General features: G+C 37.3%; 1 long non-coding RNA gene across 1 annotated transcript in view; it reads left to right on the top strand.

Annotated features, from left to right (window-relative positions):
• LOC129624193 (uncharacterized) overlaps positions 1–2863 on the top strand; it is a 47942-nt gene extending 45079 nt beyond the window's left edge. Inside the window, exons 2-3 of the long non-coding RNA XR_008700810.1 lie at positions 543–614; positions 2144–2863. This is a non-coding gene — a long non-coding RNA (uncharacterized LOC129624193). The remainder of the gene's footprint in view (positions 1–542; positions 615–2143) is intronic.
• Positions 2864–24371: the final 21508 nt, after the last annotated feature.

Genomic DNA, 24371 nt, shown 5'->3' on the forward strand with positions numbered 1-24371 from the left:
GGATGTGAGAGTTGGACTGTGAAGAAGGCTGAGTGCCGAAGAATTGATGCTTTTGAACTGTGGTGTTGGAGAAGAATCTTGAGAGTCTCTTGGACTGCAAGGAGATCCAACCAGTCCATTCTGAAGGAGATCATCCCTGGGATTTCTTTGGAAGGAATGATGCTAAAGCTGAAACTCCAGTACTTTGGCCACCTCCTGCGAAGAGTTGACTCACTGGAAAAGACTCTGATGCTGGGAGGGATAGGGGGCAGGAGGAGAAGGGGACGACAGAGGATGAGATGGCTGGATGGCATCACTGACTCGATGGACGTGAGTCTGAGTGAACTCCGGGAGTTGGTGATGGACAGGGAGGCCTGACATGCTGTGATTCATGGGGTCGCAAAGAGTCGGAGATGACTGAGTGACTGAACTGAACTGAACTTGGTTAATCAGTGTATAAATATTTAGTTTGGTCAGCAAACTTTGATAACTAATTTATTGTATAATACTTAAGGCTTTTTTATTTTAAAGGTCTGAACTATACTAATGTGTTCTCCCTACAGGATGTTGAGTGACATCATGAAGTATGCTTAATTTACATTGTAATGTGCCAGAATTTCACCACAGTGGAAAAGGTAATGCAGAAATTGATCTTTGTAGATAAATACCAATTTTCCCCTTGAGTACACTTTGCAGAATGAGACTCAGATTTGTTGTTGTAAATTCCCTACGCTTCACATCTCACACTTTATAGCTAAATTCACTTCCTCTTCCAAAAATGCTTTTACCCTTTTTACCTCGAAAGGCATGAAATGGAGGGAAAGATTTCTGTTGCTGGAGGTCAATGCATTATTAGACATCTCCACTTAACAGCCTATTATACAGAGTGAAGTAAGTCAGAAAAGTGAAAGTGAGAGTCGCTCAGTTGTATTTGTGACTCCATGGACTATACAGTCCATGAACTTCACCAGGCCAGAATACTGGAGTGTGTAGCCTTTCCCTTCTCCATGGGATCTTCCCAACCCAGGGATCAGACCCAGGTCTCCCGCATTGCAGGTGGATTCTTTACCAGCTGAGCCACCAGGGAAGCGCAGGAATACTGGAGTGGGTAGTCTATCCCTTCTCCAGCAGATCTTCCCAACCCAGGAATCAAACTGGGGTCTCTTGCACTGCAGGAAGACTCCTTACCAACTGAGCTATCAGATAAATCAGGAAGAGAAAGCCTGTGTGTTTAAGGCATGCATATGGAATCTAGAAAGATGGTACTGATGAACTTATCTGCAGTGCAGCAAGGAGGTGCAGATATAAAGCACAGACTTGTGGACACAGCCGGGGAAGGAGGGATGGGACAAACTGAGAGAATAGCATGGACACATATATGTTGTCATAAGTAAAACAGGTGGCAAGTGGGAATTTGCTGTGACACAGGGAGCTCAACCCAGTGCTCTGCGACAATCTAGAGGGTGGGATGAGGAGGGAGATAGGAGGGGGTTCAGGAGGCAGGAGACACACGTCTACCTGTGGCTGATTCATGTCGATGTATGGCATAAAACCAACATGATATTGTAAAGCAATTATCCTGCAATAAAAAAAAAATTAAAAGAAAAAAAAAAACAGAAAAACATAGAGGAAAAAATAGGGGAGCGGAGTAACATCCCAATTTGCCTGGGAACTCCCAGACTGACTCTCACATCTTTGGAAAGCTCTCATTTGGGGTAAACCCAAGTAGTTACTCACTATTAATAGAGGCAAACATAACTGTAATACCAGAAAATACCAATAGACAATCTTAGGTTGTTACACATAGACTATTTTGTGTATTAATATTTATATATCATTTTAAATCTGGAGGCTCTGTTCATTTACAAATTATGATGTTTGGATTCTGTTTCTGATACCATGGTGATGAGTATAAATAAAACGATGTCCAATGCAGAGCTGAGTATATTGTGGTAGGGACCATGGAAGTGACCAGTCTCATAGATTTATGGGAAAATTCAAGAAAAAAAAAACACAAGAACACTGTCTCTCCTTAATTCCTCTGCAAGGCCTTTTAGGACAGCAGTCTGAGGACCTGATTTGCCAAAGTCATGCTGAACTGTCAATGCCACAAGCTCACCCACCTGTTTATTTCAGGTGCTAATTTCACTCCTGTTTATTTCAGGTCATTCAGTAAACGGTGCCTACCTGCCCCATCTTGACAACTGTTGCTCTCAGCTTTAGAAACCATCTCTCTCCCCTTTGCTTGGATTTCAAGGAACTGCAAATATGACCAATTTACTCTTTGTTGCTGGCTTTCATTTTATTTCCCCCAAAGTGAACAAGATCAAAAAAATATATATATATGGCATCTTTGGTCACCTGTTATTCACTATTGACAGGGATAAGGAGGAGCCATTTTCTGTCATGAAAAGAGGCAAAGGACAGGCCAATGAAAAGCTGAAAAATCAGAACAGTCACATAAAGAACCATGAACCCAGGACCTCAGATTGCTGAGATCAGGTTACTACTCAGACTGGGGTTAAACCTAATACTATGATTTGTCTTGTGATATCCTGACTGCTTCTGCTTAACACAGATGCAATTTAATTTTAATGGGTATTTTACTATGATTAATAAATGTCAATTCAGCGTGTTATCTCCACATTATAGCATATTCACAGACTTTATCTATGCCAAGAGTATTTTTATGGGACTTAATGTTTGAGGGAATTGTAGTACTGTTGACAATAATTTCATGGTTTATGTATTTTGTAAGGCTTCTTTTTAATGGAAATTCTTTGTGAACTTATGGATGTGTTTGGTTGATAATAAAAGAGTTAAGAAATATAGAAAGGGGCTGGGCAGTGCTGGTGTCATTTACTGGATAAATTAGTTTTCAGATTTGCTGCTAATAAAAATATCCTGATTTTTTTTAATAGCATGGGAGATTATTCAGGCTGCATATTTCAACCAAACTTCTTTTTCTTTCAAATTCTCATCCCCTAACTTTATCCAGAATGATTTACACAGAAGACTACAAAACTTATGACTTCTAATAAGTAGATGATTTACTTCTAATAAATGTAGGAAACATGATTATTTTGCCAAGTACTTTTAATGATAAAAATTCCCCATGGTGGCCCAAGATTTCTGCAGCCTTTGCTTTATCTCGTGACTTAAAGCCAAAGAGTAGAAGTCTCATTTTACTTTCACAGAGCTATTTTAATAATCTTTAAATTTTGCTTATGGTATAGCCAAAGGTATGTTTTCTCCAGTAGTCATGTATGGATGCGAGAGTTGGACTATGAAGAAGGCTGAGCACTGAAGAATTGATACTTTCAAATCGTGGTGCTGGAGAAGACTCTTTAGTGTTCCTTGGACAGCAAGGAGATCAAACCAGTCAATCCTAAAGGAAATCAACCATGAATATTCATTGGAAGGACTGATGCTGAAGCTGAAGCTCCAATACTTTAATCACCTGATGCGAAGAACTGACTCATTGGAAAAGACCCCGATGCTGGGAAAGATTGAAGGCAGAAGGGGAAGACAGAGGATGAAATGGTTGATGGCCTCACATCTTGTGTATTTATCCCAGCTAAGAAGAGCAGGTGTGAGCCACCAGATAATATTTTATGACCTTTTAGCATTAGTTTATCTTTCTACACTTTAAGGAAGAAGCCATTATTCGAATGCTGTCTCAGAAGACCTTTTAAACAACCACTTATATAAAATCTCAAGACCAAGGTGATCAATGAAAACTTTTGTTCAGTCACTATTGGAAATCACACCTCTTCAATTCTCCTAGCACTCAGCCCTCTCCTTTACAGACAGCTTCATAGTTACAAAGTCTTTTTGCATATGTTTATGTATTATTTCCAGCCCTAACCTAAAATGTAGAGATTGTTTTTCTCTCTTAAGGATTTTTTTTTTTCAGTTTTGCAACCATGAAAACTTTTTCTTTCTCCTCTCTTTCTTTTTTTTTTTCACTCTTATTTCTTGTAAATATGAGCAAAAATAGTTCCTTCCCTTTTAACATATTTCACAATGATTCTTGTTTGACAATATTTTAGTTTTACATGCTTAGAATTCCTTAGAAGTCAAATAGTGAAGTAAAATCAATGCAGAATCACAGAGCTTAGGTCAGAAAGGGGCTTGATAATAGCCAGACTAGGTGTTTTTCTTCCCGCTACCAAATAAGAATGTTTCTGGTTTATGAACTGAAACTGAACCGAAACTGAAAACCCCTTTATTTTTGTGATTGAACTCAAAGCGATTGAAACCACCTCGGTGTTTTCCCAAAGCATTATTGACATAAAAATCACTCACATACACACACACACACACAAAATGAGAGGGGTGGATGAAGCCCTTTTCATGAGCTCACTGGATTTCAATCCATATCTGTTTAATCTGCTAATAAAAAAGTATTTACCATAATGATCTTTATCGCCCAACAGAAAAAAAGTTTCTTAAAGCCATAAAACTCTGCAACCTGTTTAAACTATCACTGCTAAACATTTTAATCAGAAAATCTTAAAATGGACCAAACAAGATAAAGAAGTTGATTTAAAAGAAGAGAAAAGAAAAAGGCACCAACTCGGAGCTTTCAAAGCAGCTCACAATCAATGCAGAAAAATCTTGACCTCGGTCACTAACTTGGGTGGCGTGCTAGAAGTAGGTAAAGGAACCCAGGTCAGGAGAGAATGGGCAACATCGGAACCACACACGTTCTCATTCCCTCAGTGCCTCAGGTCACCGAGTAACAGTTTGAGCAAAAAAAAGAGTATCCTTCATAACCTGGTGCAACCTCTCGCAACCTGATGCCTCCTCTTGCCCTGCAGTGGTACCTACAGGCCCCAATCCTAATGGTTTCCACAGGGCATCCGTAAAATGAAGCTACTTTAATTGAGGAGAAATAATTCCTTCCTAATGTACGATATTCATCTCTTCCAGTAATTTGTTTGCTAATATGCCAGCAATCGATAGATGACAGCAGAGAAGAAATTTGTTTTCAAAAGCACTGTTCATTAAATCACACGGGTTTCACCCGCTGCAACTGTAGCCGGCTTCATTATTCAAGACCACTTTCATATCCCATGTGTGTGGCTTTCATTATTACAGATCATTTTTCCTTAGGATGTGTGATTTAATTTTAATGCCTGAATCTAAATCAAAATCCTCCGCCACTTAGAAGCTCTCTGGTGTAATAAGAAAGCGAGGTTTATTCTGCTTTTGTGTTTAGGAGGGTTTGACTCTGTTTCTAAATTATGATAAAAAAATCAATATGAACCAACGGACAGCAAAAATGAGGCATGAAGTTTTCCTTTTCTAGATAAATATGTGATTCAATCTCTCCTTAAAACAATGCTGATACCTCTGGGTGGCTTCCTAATTCTTGGTTGATACGATCATTTAGTGATGTTTTTTGCTGTGAGAGGTACGGTTATACTTCTGAGACATTTCCTCTCGGAATATTTCACATGCTTTGCAGTTCAGAGCTAGTCTGTTATTTGCCATTGTTCTTTTAATTCCTGAATCGCCCATGCACACAGTACCCCCTTTCACCGATGAACTCTTCACAATGCTGGCAAAAATTAAAGCGTTTCCCAAGCTGGATTATTTCCAACACAAGCCATGATCTAATAGAGCAAATTATTGTCTTTGTCTCCACTGGGAAGCCAGTCAGTTAAGAACCATCTCCCCAGCCCACCTACCTAAGATCCAGACTCCAGCAGGTGTAGGGGCTTCAGAGGCTGTGTCCCCACTCCACCCGGCCCACAGGGGGCCCACGTGTGCTGCTGCAAGGAGAACCAACTCATTCATCTCTGAGCAAGTTTTTGAATTAGTGTGAATAAAAGGCACAATAAAAGCATTTCTTGTTGTGCAGAATTTCCATTTCAAATATAGAGCTGGAGCAGGAGGAAAAATATCAGCTTAAACCATGAGCCTCAAAATATGGTCAGAAGGCAAAATATTGATAACAATAGCAGTAATAATAATAATGTGTTTGAAACCAAGTAAGAAATATTTCTGAGGCTTCTCAGGTGGCTCAGTGGTAAAGAATTTGCCTGCCCATGCAGGAGTCGCTGGAGACGCAGCAGTTCAGAAAGATCCCTTGGAGAAGGAAATGGCAACGCACTCCAGTATTCTTGCTTGGAGAATCCCATGGACAGAGGAGCCTAGAGGGCTACAGTGCATGGAGTTGCAAAGAGTCCTACACGATTGAGCATGCATGAAAGAAATAATTACATTTAGAAAGTAGTGCTATGATGGGTTCCATGTTTCACACATAGACTCCAAAAGATGTTGTTTCTCTGGTTCTCAGGAACACTGCTCAGTCTCCATGGTCAACGGACATGACGTTGTTCGTTACTGGCTCCTGAGTTGTCCAGGAGGAGTCATTTCTCTACTGCATCTGATACTCTTCCCAATCTCCCTGTGGGCATCTCTTCCCATCCTGGGGTCTCCCCCACCTATTGTGGGCTCCTGGATACAGACCTTTGAAAGGAAGCTGCTTCCAGACAATAGACATTAAGGGAGAAAAAGAAAGAAAGAGAGAAAGACTGAGGCCACTGTCTTCCTCTTCTTTTCTTTCCTTTAGTCCTACAATGCCACCCTGTACAACTTTGCAGGTTTATCGGATTTTAATACTTTTCAAAGCAAAAGGATTATGAAGAGGAAAGGAAGGCTGTGTATTCATTCACTATGTAGAGCTTTCCTCACAGAGGCAGGAGGAAGCACCTATGATAATACATCCTTCAAATGGAATTCTCTCAGGGAAATCACCAGTTTTTGACTGGAAGAGTCTGCTCTCTGCTTCCCTAGCTCTTTGAGAAAATACTTTTCTTTTTCTCTTAAAATCAATCATATGACACTCAACCCACCCTTCTGGAAACCCACTAGGTCACCATGCTTCATTTCCTGAGTCCCCACAGGTGTGAGATGTTGCGTGTGGAGGTTACCTGGCTTGGCAGGAAGCCTGTGAGAACTGTCAGCATCTGGGTCCTGCAGAAGGGCCAACTCGGGCTGCTGGACCAGTGGTTCCCAGAGCGGTCCAATGAGTGTGGCCCTGTTAGACGTTTTCCATCAGTGTGTGTATGCAGGCTCATTTTTTATTATTTTGCCTCATGTGTATCTGTTTAGTAAGATATGTACATGCACGCTTGCACACACACACAAACAAACACTCTTTCTAAAATACAAACTCTCAGATACACAATACTATATATGTGTGTGTATATGTATATACATATGTGTATAATGGGTGAACAACAAAGTCCTGCTGTATAGCACCAGGAACTATATTTAGTATCTTCCAAAAACCTATAATGGAAAATAATGTAAATATATGTATACACACATATGTATATGTTTTGTATATATTAACATATATACATATGTTTAACTGAATCACTTTGCAGTCCACCTGCAACTTTAAAAGACATGAAATGAAATATGAGGTCTCAGCACTAGTACTGTCTTCCCTGTTTGGAAAAAAAGTGTTTCCCCAACGCTACGACAATTTGAAAATCTGGACTTAGAGTTTCTAACTTAGCTCCTTTCAATTATTCCCCTTCAAACTTTCACAATGCACCTTCTTCTTCCTTCCAAAATGTAAACAGACTCCACTCCTGAGGCATAAATCTCTCAATGTCTAGTTCACGTTGATCATGATTGTGATCATAGTTCACAATCCCTGCAAGAGAAAATATATTTGTAGAAGGTTATTCCTTCTAAGGACAAAAGTTAATTATTTCATTTGACTCATTTCTGAGAATAGTAATGAGCTTTGGGAGGAGCCTGTCACATTATGCATTAAGAAAGACACTTTGACTTTTGAGAAACTAAAGGTGATATTCGGCCTAATTTTTTAAATGAGTGATTTAATGGAAATTTTCACAACTAACATATATTTGTGATCCAAGATCTGAGTAGTCTGAGTAAGAATCTTCTAGATAGGACCAGGTACAGGTGTTTGAAACAGCTGAGTGTTTCAAAAACACATCTGATGTTGCAGGAGAAAAAATAAGCCAGACATCAGTGAATTCTGATCCACATCAGTAAGGATGCTGACTAGGACCTCTGTTTACCTCTAGCTTTAATCGACAGTTGTCCTTTTGTATCCGCAGGGGATTCGTTCTGAAACCTGGGCTTCCCTGGTGGCTCAGAGAGTAAAGAATCTGCCTGTAATGTGGGAGACTGGGGTTCAATCCCTGGATCAGGAAGCTCTCCTGGAGAAAGGCATGGCAACCCACTCCAGTATTCTTGCTTGGAGAATCCCATGGACAGAAGAGTCTGGTGGCCTACTGTCCATGAGGTTGCAAAAAGTCTGATACAACTGAGCAACTAATACTTCCACTTTCAGGGACACAAAGATCCTTGGATGCTCACATCCCATATTTGGCCTTGCATATCTGGGTTCCAAATCCATGGATTCACTCAACCTCAGATAATGCAGCACTGTATTTATTGGAAAAAAATCTGCTTATAAATGGACCCTTGCAATTTAAAGTCTTGTTGTTCAAGGGTCAATGGTACTCAGAGAGGTTACCCAACAGCATAAAATCACCATGCAATGAGTCAATACTGCCAGTAGTCTTTGTGGTGAAAATTTCAATTATGAGAGAGAAATCAACATTTGATATAATGAAGATTAAAATAAATTGAATCAATTGGCACAGAGAACCGTGGTGCCTAAGACAGTATTTTCTGAACTCACCTGAAAAAAATTTTAGTTGTGATATTTTAATTATTGATAATAGTGATTATATAAGTACAAGTACTATATAGTGCATGTTGTGCCTCCCAGCAGGTGATGTGATGTTAAAGAATCCACCTGTCAATGTGGGAGACATGAGAGATGCGGGTTCAATCCCTGGATTGGAACCCACTCCTGGAATCTTGCCTGAAAAATCCCATGGACAGAGGAGCCTAGCTGGCTGCAGTCCATGGGCTAGTAAAGAGTGGGACACGACTAAGCACAGAGCCATGATGCCTGTTAAGTCTACACTCCCTTTTCAAAATTCTACAGCCATTTCATTCAAAAATGTTCAATTGTTGTGACTGACTAAGTAGGCCAGGAGCTCAGTATTGTCCCAAAGGAAAGTTTAACTAGAAATATTCTAATCTGTTGGGAGTATATTTCTTGTGAATTCTTGATACAGATCATTTTTCTTCAGAGAAATACAGTTTATACACTCTTACTTTCTGAGATTTAGAAATAAGATTTCTAATGCCGGCCTTCTATGCACATAAACACATAATTTTGTGTTTAATTTGTACTATTGTGAATGTTTTTGGGATAGCAAAACTAAGGATCACAGTGTAATGAATGGGTACATTGTTATACTGATTGATGGAAACAGATGAGAAGACCCTCGTGCGCTCAAACTGTAAGATTATTTATCAAATAAAGTTCAAAAATACCAAAGATAAACTTATTACACTCAAAATTGACTGAAGCTTCTAATTTGAAACTATTTCCTCCCAGAGTTTTAGAAATATACTTTGTATTAAATATTGGTAGTCTACAAAAATTCATTTCTATTATAACCAAATTATCAGTTGGTGGATTTGAAGAGTGAAAAAGAGATAAAAGAGACTAGACACAAACAAAGTTCAAATGTTTGAACTTGACACCTGCTTATCTTCTAATTACAGAATCTGGGTCCTTTTCTGTCTGCAACATAGAATAGGATAAAATCTCAGATATACCTAAAATTGCATAGTATAACCTGGAGAGAATGGCCTTCATTAAACCTCTAAGCTTTAAATAGTATGGAAGATAGACACAAGAAGAGACCAGCTTAAGAAAATCTCTGCTTTTCTATAAACTATCTTTCATGACTCTGCAAACTACTGTTTCCCACTAATGAATTATTGATTTGGTCAAAAAGTCCATTCAGGTTTAAAAACTTTTTGGCCAACCCAACAGTACCTAACATAAGGACCTGTAGTAACAAATTCCTTTAGGAATTTAGATCTAGCAAAATCTAATCTCTTTTGATATAATTGGTGTTTTTAGTATTAATGATATTTGAAATAGCATGGTACTTTTGCTTTCTTTTTTTCCCTTGGATAACAGAAGCCTCAGATAAATTTGATATTCAGTTGAGTAACACTTGCATAGACAAACTATTTTACCATCACATTGGACATATATTTTTAATTATTACTTTAATCTTGAGACCTCTCTATTATGCTCATATAAAACACAAGAAAGCGTTTCTGTTAGTGTCCTTTTTTTTTTTTTTTTTCCTGTAGAGATGTTTTATAATGGAGTCAGACAACAGTAGACCTCTAAGCATCATTCAGACACACACAGCGGAATTAATATGAAATTTGGGTCAGGTGAAAAGGTTTCATTCTTGAGTGGTTAGCTTTAATGAAACATAATGTAAAAACGCTAGCATTTGAGAAAAGACACAAACAAGGTGACGTGACAAGTTGCACAAAGTGAAGCCCCAGAAGAAAGACTCCCTCCATCCGTTTCTTGACAGGCCCGATTCACTGATCAGCGCCTTGTTCCGCCTTTCGTTTGCTTGCGTGCCATCTCGTTCTCTCTGCCCCCAGCCCTTATCAGAGGAGTTATCATATAAAGGGCCTCTTTACAAATCGTATAAATTTTATAGGCTATACTGAGTTCAGTACAAGGGCATTTTACTACTCTCATCTCATCTGAGGCTTTGAGGAACAGGGGGGCGGCGAGAGCCTTGAATTCTTCGTGTTTTGTTTCTGCACGCTTTTGTCAGGGCTTTCAGAATCCATCATATCTCTAAGGCAACACCCTGTCCACGTTTCCGCGCCGTGTTTGTGTCCAGGACTCAGACCTGCCAGTTCACATCACGCGGCATCGGTGTTTGGGGCTCCTCTAATGCAGGCTAAAGATGTAGAGATCTTAGCTCACTTGTGCTGCCTGCTGACCTGTGTTTGAACTTTCTCCCAGCTGCTCCTGGGTCTCTTCAACATTGTTCTAAACTGTCGAATTTGGATGAAGCAATCCCAGTATTAAAAATGAAGAGAGATTATGATTTTTGTTTTTAAATTCCTGAGGGCAGTCGATACCAGAGATGAAATTGGGAGACGGCTGTTGCTTTGTTGGATTTAAGCCTATCCATATTGTTGGTCCCTGGTCTGAATGGTTCTTTAAAAACATTGCAAGAAAATTATACTCTAATAATAAAATAAAATAATAGACAACTGATAAGGACCTACTATATAGACAGGGGTCTCATCACTCTGTAATGACCTATATGGGAAAAGAATCTTAAAAGAATGGATATATGTATATGTATAACTGATTCACTTTTTTTACAACAGAAACAAACACATTTAAAATCAACTATATTTCAATAAAAATATAAAAATAAAATATAATTTAAATGAAAATAAATAAAAAAGATTTCTAAAATGTTGTAAAGATTTCTTCTCTAAGGTGTTGCAGTTGGTGTATTCTTTGGGGGACAGCAATGAGCTGAGTGCACCTGCTTTGTGTAGCTACCCAGGGGTTTTTTATGGGATTTAATTCATGAAATTATTGCAGAAAAGTAGGGTAATGCAGCCTCCATTGACATAAGTATGTCCAAAGAGATAACCCTAACATTTTAAGACAGGGCTCAGTGTAGTAAGTTTACAGTAAGAACTTTTAGTAGAGGTTGTAACAAATGATGAAAGACATGCATTATATAGAAAGCATTTGGTGAGAATAGGAACAAAACAAATGACAAGTGTTTTGAAGTTTTGTAAGTGTCTTCTTATGAATTTCATATATAATTTTTATATTAAGCTAATGTGGTCAATTTATTTTTCATCACTCTGCTGCCTCTTAAGTCAATTAGTTTGGTAGGGCAAAGTAGACTAAAAACGTTCCTAAGGTATGACAATTTTACCCAGATTAACATTTATATTGCATGAATAAAATGTTTTTAAAATGTGTGTAAAGCTGTCATTTTTAAAATCCTATTTTCATTTAAGATTTTCATTTCTTAAATTCTATTCTGTAGCTTAGAAATGTAAAAAAATTAATGTATCAAGTTTTTCTATCAATTTTTGCCTTTTTATTGATTTGCTACCTATTGTTTTAGTTCATTTCTTATAAGACATTTAAAATAACTGTAGCTTAAATATGAAATATTGTGTGATGGTGCCTAGGGCAAAAAAATAATTCCAAACTGTATTCACACTTAAAAATTAAAGTCTGATACTACACAACTTGAATATTTCTCATTTTTAGATTTTTCATTACTAAATAAATGAAAACTTGTATATGTATTCATTGGCAATGTGTAAACTTATGGTGCTTGACCTAGATATTGAAAACTTTCATTGAAATTTTATATTTTCTGTATTAAGGTATCATTTATATATTAAAAAAATCAGAATGTTCAATGAATTTTGGCAATTGAATATTCTCTATGTAATTACCACCCCAATGAAGATAAAAATTTCATCAACTAGAAAAGTTATCTTGGGCTTTTTGTCCATCCATCTCTCATGATTTATCATCTTTTCTGATTTCTATCATCCAAGATTGGTTTTGCTTGTTCTGAGATATCATGAAAATGGGATCATACTATATACACATATATATTTTTCCTGCTCAATATAATGCTTATGAGATCATCCACAATTTCAGATGTATTAGTAGCTATTAAAAAAAAATCCTTAGTGGTATTTCATTGTATAAAATATAGGATAATTTGAATATTCATTTATAAATTGATAAATATTTGGGATCTTCCTAGTTTGGGGCTAATATGCACTAGCCTGTACATTATTATACAGGCTTTATTTTAGGACATATGTTCTTGTTTTTCTTGGATAAATACATAGTAGTGAAGTCTTAGGGTCACAGGTAGATACATAACTTTCTGTGAAAACACACACAGTTCTCCAAAGTTGTAATTTATTTTACAAGCACATAACTAGTGTTCATGTCTTCTTTAATGTTTATTATTTTCAACCTTTTTAGCTTTAGTTATTCTAGCTAATTTAAAACTATTTTCTATTTTGGTTTCAACTTGCATTTCCCAGATCTTTAAGATGATGAGCATTGATTTCTTTATGTGTGTATTGACCATTTGTATATCTTCTCTTCTGAGGTATCAGTTTGAGTCTTTTGCTCATTTTTATTATGGACTGTCATATTTTCTTTCATATATTTCATATGACTTTCATATAATCTGGTGTAAGGTCTACAGGTACACTCCCTCCGTTGATAGTTCACCTATATTAATGTCATTTTCTAATAAGTAGAACATATGAATTTTAGTGAAGTTTAATCAATTTTTATATAATTTGTGCTTCATACAAACTTTGTAAAAAAATCTTTGCTATCTCAGGTCATAAAAATATTCTCCTATGTTTTCTTTTAGAGTGTTTACAGTTTTATCTTTTACATTTATGTCTATGGTCCAGCTCAGATCAATTTAGGAATAAGAAGAATGGTATTCTTTATCATGTGGATGTTCTGTTGTTCCAGCATGATTTGATGAAAAGACAATCCTTTTCTTTTTGCCATTGAATTACTTTGCACATTTTCAAAAATAATTGTTCAAATGTTTGTGAGTCTGTTCTCAAGGATATTTTAAAATTTTAGTGCAAAAAATTTAGTGCAGATCATTTGTTATTTTTTCCTAAGAAAATTGTTTTTATTCTAAGTGGTCATTTATCTTAGTGTCCTATTATTCACTTTATGTATTTAGAAATGTCATTGGATATTCTCTATACCACTTAGGTAACTTCAGTAATTGCACTTATCAGTTCTAGAATTATTTTCTATGTAGACTCCTTAAGATCTTCTACGTATATTCCTTAAGATCTTTGCCTAAGTAATCATGTCATTTGTGACTAGAGATAGCTTTATTTCTTGCCTTTGATTCTTTTTTATAGCTTATGTCTCAGCACTTAAATATCCCATGTGTTCAAACATGTTTATTTTTTACATCAGATTTTTTATTTGCTTTAAAATATTTTATGATTATTTTAATGTTTCAGTGATGTCAGATTTTGCTTCCATTGACTACTTGGTTTTGATTTGTTCTGGTCATTGGTCACATTTCTTGCTTTTTCTCTTGTCTTGTAATTTTGTTTTGTAATTGGTCTATACCAAATACTTTGAGTAAAAGAACAATAAAAGTAAAAAAGGTATTAAATATTTATACCAGAAAAGACCCCAGGGCCCCTTCTGTTGGTGTCCCATAGAAGGGACAGAGTCAATTCATTTTCTAGATGAACTAGTTTAGAAGTTGACTGCAGCATTTTTAGATGTAGTTCACCAACAGCTTTAAATATTTTGAAGGCAGAATCAGGCCATTCTCTGCAACACTGCTTGAAATTGAAGCCCAGCAAAACTGGAGACACCATTGAGATACAAATCACACCCATCAGCTTTTCAAACCGTTTGAGAGCTCGTCATGCAGTCATTACTGACTCATGTCCTGTGGACTGTAGCCCGCCACGTTCCTCTGTCCATGGGATTTCCCAGCAAGAATAGTGGAGTGAGTTGCCTTTTCCTTTTCCAGGGGATCTTCCTGACCGAAGGATCAAACCCAGGTCTCCTGCATTGCAGGCAGATTCTTTACTGACTGAGCCACCAGGGGAGTTGAAACTTTGCTTTAAAATAAGGCTGCCAGATGACATGATCCTCTACATAGAAAACCCTAAAGACTCCACCAGAAAATTACTAGAACTAATCAATGACTATAGTAAAGTTGCAGGATATAAAATCAACACACAGAAATCCCTTGCATTCCTATACACTAATAATGAGAAAACAGAAAGAGAAATTAAGGAAACAATTCCATTCACCATTGCAACGGAAAGAATAAAATACTTAGGAATATATCTACCTAAAGAATCTAAAGACCTATATATAGAAAACTATAAAACACTGGTGAAAGAAATCAAAGAGGACACTAACAGATGGAGAAATATACCATGTTCATGGATTGGAAGAATCAATGTAGTGAAAATGAGTATACTACCCAAAGCAATCTATAGATTCAATGCAATCCCTATCAAGCTACCAACAGCATTCTTCACAGAGCTAGAACAAATAATTTCACAATTTGTATGGAAAAACAAAAAACCTCGAATAGCCAAAGCGATCTTGAGAAAGAAGAATGGAACTGGAGGAATCAACCTACCTGACTTCAGGCTCTACTACAAAGCCACAGTTATCAAGACAGTATGGTACTGGCACAAAGACAGAAATATAGATCAATGGAACAAAATAGAAAGCCCAGAGATAAATCCACGCACATATGGACACCTTATCTTCGACAAAGGAGGCAAGAATATACAATGGATTAAAGACAATCTCTTTAACAAGTGGTGCTGGGAACTCTGGTCAACCACTTGTAAAAGAATGAAACTAGAACACTTTCTAACACCATACACAAAAATAAACTCAAAATGGATTAAAGATCTAAACGTAAGACCAGAAACTATAAAACTCCTAGAGGAGAACATAGGCAAAACACTCTCTGACATACATCACAGCAGGATCCTCTATGACCCACCTCCCAGAATATTGGAAATAAAAGCAAAAATAAACAAATGGGACCTAATTAACCTTAAAAGCTTCTGCACATCAAAGGAAACTATTAGCAAGGTGAAAAGACAGCCTTCAGAATGGGAGAAGATAATAGCAAATGAAGCAACTGACAAACAACTAATCTCGAGAATATACAAGCAACTCCTACAGCTCAACTCCAGAAAAATAAATGACCCAATCAAAAAATGGGCCAAAGAACTAAATAGACATTTCTCCAAAGAAGACATAAAGATGGCTAACAAACACATGAAAAGATGCTCAACATCACTCATTATCAGAGAAATGCAAATCAAAACCACGATGAGGTACCATTTCACACCAGTCAGAATGGCTGCAATCCAAAAGTCTACAAGTAATAAATGCTGGAGAGGGTGTGGAGAAAAGGGAACCCTCTTACACTGTTGGTGGGAATGCAAACTAGTACAGCCACTATGGAGAACAGTGTGGAGATTCCTTAAAAAACTGGAAATAGACATGCCTTATGATCCAGCAATCCCACTGCTGGGCATACACACTGAGAAAACCAGAAGGGAAAGAGACACGAGTACCCCAATGTTCATCGCAGCACTGTTTATAATAGCCAGGTCATGGAAGCAACCTAGATGTCCATCAGCAGATGAATGGATAAGAAAGCTGTGGTACATATACACAATGGAGTATTATTCAGCCATTAAAAAGAATACATTTGAATCAGTTCTAATGAGGTGGATGAAACTGGAGCCTATTATACAGAGTGAAGTAAGCCAGAAAGAAAAACACCAATACAGTATACTAACGCATATATATGGAATTTAGAAAGATGGTAACAATAACCCTGTGTACGAGACAGCAAAAGAGACACTGATGTATAGAACAGTCTTATGGACTCTGTGGGAGAGGGAGAGGGTGGGAAGATTTGGGAGAATGGCATTGAAACATGTAAATATCATGTATGAAATGAGTTGCCAGTCCAGGTTCGATGCACGATACTGGATGCTTGGGGCTGGTGCACTGGGACGACCCAGAGGGATGGAGTGGGGAGGGAGGAGGGAGGAGGGTTCAGGATGGGGAACACATGTATGCCTGTGGCGGATTCATTTTGATATTTGGCAAATCTAGTACAGTTATGTAAAGTTTAAAAATAAAATAAAATTTAAAAAAAAAAAAAAAAAAAAAAAAAAAAAAAATAAAATAAGGCTGCCAGCATCAGAGTTCTCTTTGCTCCATGACTTGCTGTGCCTTGAGAAGGTTGTTTTCCCATGCCCTACCATGGTCTTTGCAGTTATGTTTGTCAACAAAGTCCTCAAAGATGTCTCCTGCAGTGCCTCTACCCTACAAGAAGGCTCATTGTACAGCTTGACACATAGATGGAGCCTTAAGCAACCCTGACTCATCCTTAGTTGTTGTTTTTTTTTTTTTTTTTTAAAGAGAAATGCCCCAGTACACTTGATAGAGATTAGTGGTAAGATCTGGGTGTGACTGTGGATTGATGGTGGAATTAAAGCTTCTCTGAGTATGAATCTCAAAAGCCAGTCTTGGCAAGGCTGCTAATTGAGTACCCCCAAAGGTTCTGGTTCTCCTTCCTCTCATCTATGGCATGTTCCTTGTCCAGCAGTGGTGAAAACACCAATGGGTCTCCCCTGTCTAAAAAGGACTTTTCACTGCACGCCATGCTAAGTCGCTTCAGTCAAGTCTTTGTGATTCTATGACTGTAGCCCACAAGGCTCTTCTGTTCATGGGGTTCTCAAGGCAAGACACTGGAGAGGGTTATACTGGAGAGGGTTACCACGGCCTCCTCCAGGGCATCTTCCCAACCCAGGGATTAAACCCACATCTCTAACTTTTCCTGCATAAGTAGGCAAGTTCTTTATCACTAGCCACCTGGGAAGGTTCATTCAAATTTCCTGTGCTTGCTTCTCTCTGATGAGTTAAACAAATAGAAGAATACATACGTGTGTGTGTGTGTGCGTGTGCGTGTGTGTGTTGTTGTTGTTGTATGTATGCTCAGTCATGTCCAACTCTTTGCAACCCCATGAACTATAACCTTCCAGACTCCTCTGTCCATGGGATTTCCCAAGCAAGAACAGGAATACTGGAGTTGGTCGCCATTCTCTCCACCAGGGGATCTTCCTGACCCAGGGATAGAACCTGGGTCTCCTGCATTGCAGGCTGATTTTTTACCACCTGTGAAGCCCTGTATGTGTGTGTGTGTGTATATATATATATATATATATATATATATGTGTGTGTGTGTGTGTGTGTGTGTGTATTTGCCATTTCCTTCTCCAGGGGAACTTCCCAACCCAGGGATCAAACCCAGGTCTCCCACATTGTAGGCAGACGCTTTACTGTCTGAGCCACAAGGGAAGCCCTATGTATATATATAAGCCAACTTAATTATCTTGTTCTTGGAATGATGGTCAGAACAACAGTTCTTGGGATTTCTGTATACTAACTGCAAGTGAAAGCCATCATGACTGACTTTTCAACACATTCTTATTGCTTATTTTCTGTATTTTGGGCTATAAGAAATTATGTTTATCTGTATCAGGTAAAATGGTGTCTTGAAGGACAAATTAATTATAACTGAAACCAGAATCCAAGAAAGATAAGTATATTTTTCAACAGATGCTATACCATATGGCTAAATTTTAAGACAGAACACAGTCAAGGATAGAAGAAAAAGAGTTTAATAAGTGCAATCTTTCATTTTATGTTCCATAGCAAAGGGATTATATGACTACTGGCTGGAAAAGTATAGGTTCACTATTCAATAAACCTCTTAAATTCATAATTTTTTAGTCTTTTAAAATTAAAAATCTGATTGTATTGCACACATAATTTTTCCTTCCTTTCCTACATTCATTGATTTTTTTTTTTTTTTTTGGAAAATACAAAATTGGAAATAAAATTCTATGGACAATAATATACAATTAAGAAAGAGAGTTAATTCAGAATGGGAGCTAACTATATTTGAACCTGTAATATTTGTACAATTATAATAGTATTTATGTATTGTAATTAGAAGCACAAAAACAATAATTAAGCACTTCTATATTAACCTAAGCATGCTACAGAATGCTTTTTTAAGTTTTCTGATTTACTAAGGGATATTTGGATTTCATCTATTTTTATGTTTACCTAGAAAAAAGTTCTGCTAATAAATAATGGACTCTGTAGACATACAGAAGAGATAGAACCACACCAGTTACGTGAGTCTGAGCAGATGTTGAGCAGCAAAGCCACTGTCCATAGCTACATCGCCTCCAGACCTCCAGTCATTAGTCAACAGCATAATGACTAAAACCAGATGAAACAAATGTGACACTGAGAAGTTTTCTATCCAATTGCTAAAACCTAAGGAAGAAGTAGCATTTGCCAACGAGACACGTGGAACAGTGACAAACGAGTTCAAGTATCCTAACCAAGCTTTGCCGAGTCCCATGATGGAAGTAACAGAAGCAGTGCAGATGCTTGTGTGAAGTTTTAGTGTGTGTGTTAGTCACTTAGCTGTGTCCGGCTCTTTTGCGACCCGATGGACTATAGACTGCCAGACTCTGTCTCTGAAGTTCTCCAGGCAAGAATACTGGATTAGTTAGCCATTTCCTTCTCCAGGGGATCCCTTCTCCAGTCTCCCAATCCAGAAACTGAATCCAGGTCTTCTGCACTGCAGGCAGATTCCTTACTGTTTGAGCCACCAGGGAAGCAGTAAAGTAAGAAACACATTAATTAATTATATTCAATGTGATACTTAAAGGCTTTAGTATCTGGGGCTTCCTTGGTGATGCAACTTAGCAACTGAACAACAACATAACATAAGTAAATTCATAATTGTAAGTAAAGCTCATGTTAGTTAATTTATAGGAAATCACTTTGAAGCTTACAAAGGTTTGTATTAATATTAGTAAAATAACTGATTAAATGTGGGAGCTAGGTTATGACTAGTATCACAAAGAAATAGCTCATGGAGCAGCAATAAAACGAGCAGGATTCTGAAATGTGAGGCAACAAGAAGCGCAGAATAAGGAGGAAAAGGATAGTGTGATCAGTGGGTGGTGAAAATGAAAAGATTTTAGTTTTACTAGAGCAAATAATATTTTTATGTGGGAATGGCTCAGTTCAGTCACTCAGTCATGTCTAACTCTTCGTGACCCCATGAACTGCAGCACGGCATGCCTCCCTGCTCATCACCAACGTCCGGAGTCCACTCAAACCCATGTCCATTGAGTCCGTGATGCCATCCAACCATTTCATCCTCTGCTGTCCCCTTCTCCTCCTGCCCTCAATTTTTCCCAGCATCAGGGTCTTTTCAAATGAGTCAGCTCTTTGCATCAGGTGGCCAAAGTATTGGAGTTTCAGCTTCAACATCAGTCCCTCCATTGAACAACCAGGACTGATCTCCTTTAGGATGGACTGGTTGGACCTCCTTGCAGTCCAAGGGACTCTCAAGAGTCTCCTCCAACACCACAATTCAAAAGCATCAATTCTTCTGCGCTCAGCTTTCTTCACAGTCCAACTCTCACATCCATACATGACCAGTGGAAAAACCATAGCCTTGACTAGATGGACCTTTGTTGACAAAGTAATGTCTCTGCTTTTTAATGTGCTGTCTAGGTTGGTCATAACTTTCCTTCCAAGGAGTAAACATCTTTTGATTTCATGTCTACAATCACCAACTGCAGTGATTTTGGAGCTCAGAAAAATAAAGTCAGCCACTGTTTCCACTGTTTCCCCTTGGTTGGATACAGTATTTCCTATTTTTATTTTTATTTTTTTTAAAAATATTTTTTTAAATATAAAATATAAATATAAAATAAAAAATATTTAAAAAAAAAAAAACTTAAATTGTTCTGCCTTAGATTGTGTCATTACCATTACCAACTCTCCATCATCTTTTTCGAAAATTTATTTATTTTTAATTGAACTCCGGAAGATGGTGATAGACCGGCGTGCTGCAATTCATGGGGTCACAAAGAGTCGGACATGACTGAGCGACTGAACTGAACTGAACTGAATTGAAATTTATTTAGATTATTTAAATAAATATTTTATTTATATTTATTTATTTTTATTATTTTTAAGTTTTATTTATTAATAATTATAAATTGCTAACAGATAAATTATAATTTAAATATGATTAAATAAATTTAATTCACCTAATTTATTCATTTAATTTTTAATTGAAAATGTATTTAATTTCATAAATAAATTTATTAATTTTTAAATTGCTTTACAGACTTTTGCTGTTTTCTGTCGAACATCAGCATGAATCAACCATAGGTATACATATGTCCCATCCCTCTTGAACCTCCCTCACAGATTTTAATTCCTCTGTTTGCTGAGAGCTCAGACAAAATTTCATTATGATTCTTCATATATTTCAAACCTAATAGGATCCACCATTGTTTCAATGCTCCTCACCTCCCTCATGTCTTCAGTTTCTTCTCCTACCCAACTTTAATTCAGAGTCAGTTATTATAACTCAGTTGCATTAGCTTTTGTCCTGTTCTCACTTTTTAGACTCCTCTGGTATTAACTATACTGGTTAAATAGAATTTCCACTACTTCATACTCCGTATTCTGTGGGCTTCCGGCTTAATGTGGCTGGATCAAGCCCTGGGGCTTGTCACCATGCTACTTGATAAACTAAGAGAAATTTTGTACTGTATACTGTTCAACCTCAGAATGTTTCAACAGTGAATTTTTTCAGCACCCATTAGGAGCCTAATGTTTTGCAGGTTTATAAAAGTAGTATTGTATACATAAACATATCATAACCATTGTGGCGGTGAGATTCTACAGCCAGTGGTTATACTTAGAAAGCTATTTTCCATTTAGTAATGTTTGCCTAATGTTGATCATGTTAATCATAAAATTTTCAATGTCAAGGACAATATAAAACATGTCAAATGGCAAACAGCTGAAAACATACATATTTAAATAATAAATTATTCACATCATATATTAAAGTATATTTGAAATACGTTTAGATCTTGGGCTAACAATCTCCCAACTCACTTTCATGAGTGTCTTCCAAATCATAATTCGCCTGATATTTTCTCAAAAGTGAAGGATAAATAAAAGTTGTTACGTCACTCGTGTGAAAGAGACTATTTTTCATGACAACTGTTATTTCAGTATAAATTTTATTAAGATGCTGCTCAATAACTTACTCTGTACAATTCTCCTAATATTGCTAAGCAAATGAGATTTTGTCTGAGAGTTTGTCTCTGCTGCGAATCGTGTGGGCACACAAATATTTCAGAAACCCTCAGTGTGTACCAGATCTTAGTCAAGATGAACACATGGTTGAAAAGTTCAGGATATGGCCTAAGGCATTTAGTGACATAAAGTGGAAATACTCCTTCATTAGCTTAGAGGGCAAATTACTCTTTTTTTTTTAAGTTGATAATATATCAGTTATATCCAGAGACAATATAATTTTTAAAGAAAATAATCTACTTATTTTATGAGTGAGTGGCTTTTTAAAGGTATTAATTTATAACAGTATTGTACAAGTTTGGAGATAAGATTTCCTTTTTAAGCATTTTATAGAAGTGGTTTAAAATGATGTATTATTTTAATATCCAAATACTGAATTTATTTATAAATTTATTTACTATAATAATGTATTATATATGTATTTATTCATGTTCTTTCTAAAGGCTGGTAGTCTTCTATATAAGAAATCATTAGGGAATTTTATGGAAATATCTTAAATATTAGTTAAAATTATATACTTCCCAAGACACGTGTAAGTCTTTGAAACATACACTAAAGCTTTGTGTCAGATTCTGAACTACTTTATCAGAACTCAGTTGCAAAGTGTAGAAGGTTAGATTGTGATGAGATACAGTATGACCACAATTAACAGATCCAATGTAAAAAAATAGTCAACAAAAATATTTGTGATATCAGATAATTTTTATAATCGCAAATATTGTTTTTTAACCTGAAATTATTGAAACTCTGGAAAAGCCTAATTTCCATAGGTGCAAATTTTTCTACCCCTGAATACTATAATCCTACTATAACTTAGAGAAGGTTTAACATAAGAGTATATGTTTATGTAAACTAGCATTGACTACATCCCCTTCTGGCCAATTAAAAGCCCATGGAAATAAGGCATCAAAAATATGTTTGCTAAATTAATAGGAAAATTACATTCACTCTTAGAAACAAGTATGGAGCTTAAGGTTAGATTAATAAACTGGAATTGATGCCACCCCTGGCCAGTGAGTGTCAAGACCTGGGAAATGAGGGCTCAGCTACTTCATGGTAGGGATTCTTTTTCAGAGCCTGAAATCTGTGAGAATCCTTGTGTCTAGAAAAGTTCTGCCCATCAGCCTAGAAAAGCTTGCAAAGATGCTCACTTTCTGCCTAGAATCATGATTAGAGAAAACAAGAACAATAACAGTAACAGCCAATTACAAACAAATGACAACCCAAGACCTGCTGCTCAATGATTCTATTTTACATACACCTGCTGCAACCATAAACCAAGAAATCAACATGAGCAGAGAAATCCTCTGTAGCACAGGCAAAAACAACAACAGCAGCAGCAACAAAAGACACTTTGACAATGTAAGACAATTGGTACACAATGCTCTTTGGGAAAAAAATACAACCCCCCTCCTACCAAAGGAAAATGAAATTGCATGAAGAAGTATATTAAGAGGCTTAATTACAAGATGTAATAGAATATTGTGATTCCTTTCAGATCAGATCAGTCGCTCAGTCATTCCGACTCTTTGCGACCCAATGAATCCCAGCACGCCAGGCCTCCCTGTCCATCACCAACTCCTGGAGTTCACTCAGACTCACGTCCATCGAGTCAGTGATGCCATCCAGCCATCTCATCCTCTGTCGTCCCCTTCTCCTCCTGCCTCCAATCCCTCCCAGCATCAGAGTCTTTTCCAATGAGTCAACTCTTCACATGAGGTGGCCAAAGTACTGGAGTTTCAGCTTTAGCATCATTCCTTCCAAAGAAATCCCAGGGCTGATCTCCTTCAGAATGGACTGGTTGGATCTCCTTGCAGTCCAAGGGACTCTCAAGAGTCTTCTCCAACACCACAGTTCAAAAGCATCAATTCTTCGGTGCTCAGCCTTCTTCACAGTCCAACTCTCACATCCATACATGACCACAGGAAAAACCATAGCCTTGGCTAGACAGACCTTTGTTGGCAAAGTAATGTCTCTGCTTTTGAATATGCTATCTAGGTTGGTCATAACTTTCCTTCCAAGGAGTAAGCGTCTTTTAATCTCATGGCTGCAGTCACCATCTGCAGTGATTTTGGAGCCCAGAAAAATAAAGTCTGACATTGTTTCCACTGTTTCCCCATCTATTTCCCATAAAGTCGTGGGACTGGATGCCATGATCTTCGTTCTCTGAATGTTGAGCTTTAAGCCAACTTTTTCACTCTCCACTTTCACTTTCATCAAGAGGCTTTTGAGTTCCTCTTCACTTTCTGCCATAAGGGTGGTGTCATCTGCATATCTGAGGTTATTGATATTTCTCCTGGCAATCTTGATTCCAGCTTGTGTTTCTTCCAGTCCAGCGTTTCTCATAATGTACTCTGCATATAAGTTAAATAAACAGGGTGACAACATACAGCCTTGATGAACTCCTTTGCCTATTTGGAACCAGTCTGTTGTTCCATGTCCAGTTCTAACTGTTGCTTCCTGACCTGCACACAAATTTCTCAAGAGGCAGATCAGGTGGTCTGGTATTCCCATCTCTTTCAGAATTTTCCACAGTTTATTGTGATCCACACAGTCAAAGGCTTTGGCATAGTCAATAAAGCAGAAATAGATGTTTTTCTGGAACTCTCTTGCTTTTTCTATGATCTAGCGGATGTTGGCAATTTGATCTCTG

The sequence above is a fragment of the Bubalus kerabau genome, chromosome 12 (genome assembly GCF_029407905.1).
Source record: "Bubalus kerabau isolate K-KA32 ecotype Philippines breed swamp buffalo chromosome 12, PCC_UOA_SB_1v2, whole genome shotgun sequence".
NCBI lineage: Eukaryota > Metazoa > Chordata > Mammalia > Artiodactyla > Bovidae > Bubalus > Bubalus kerabau.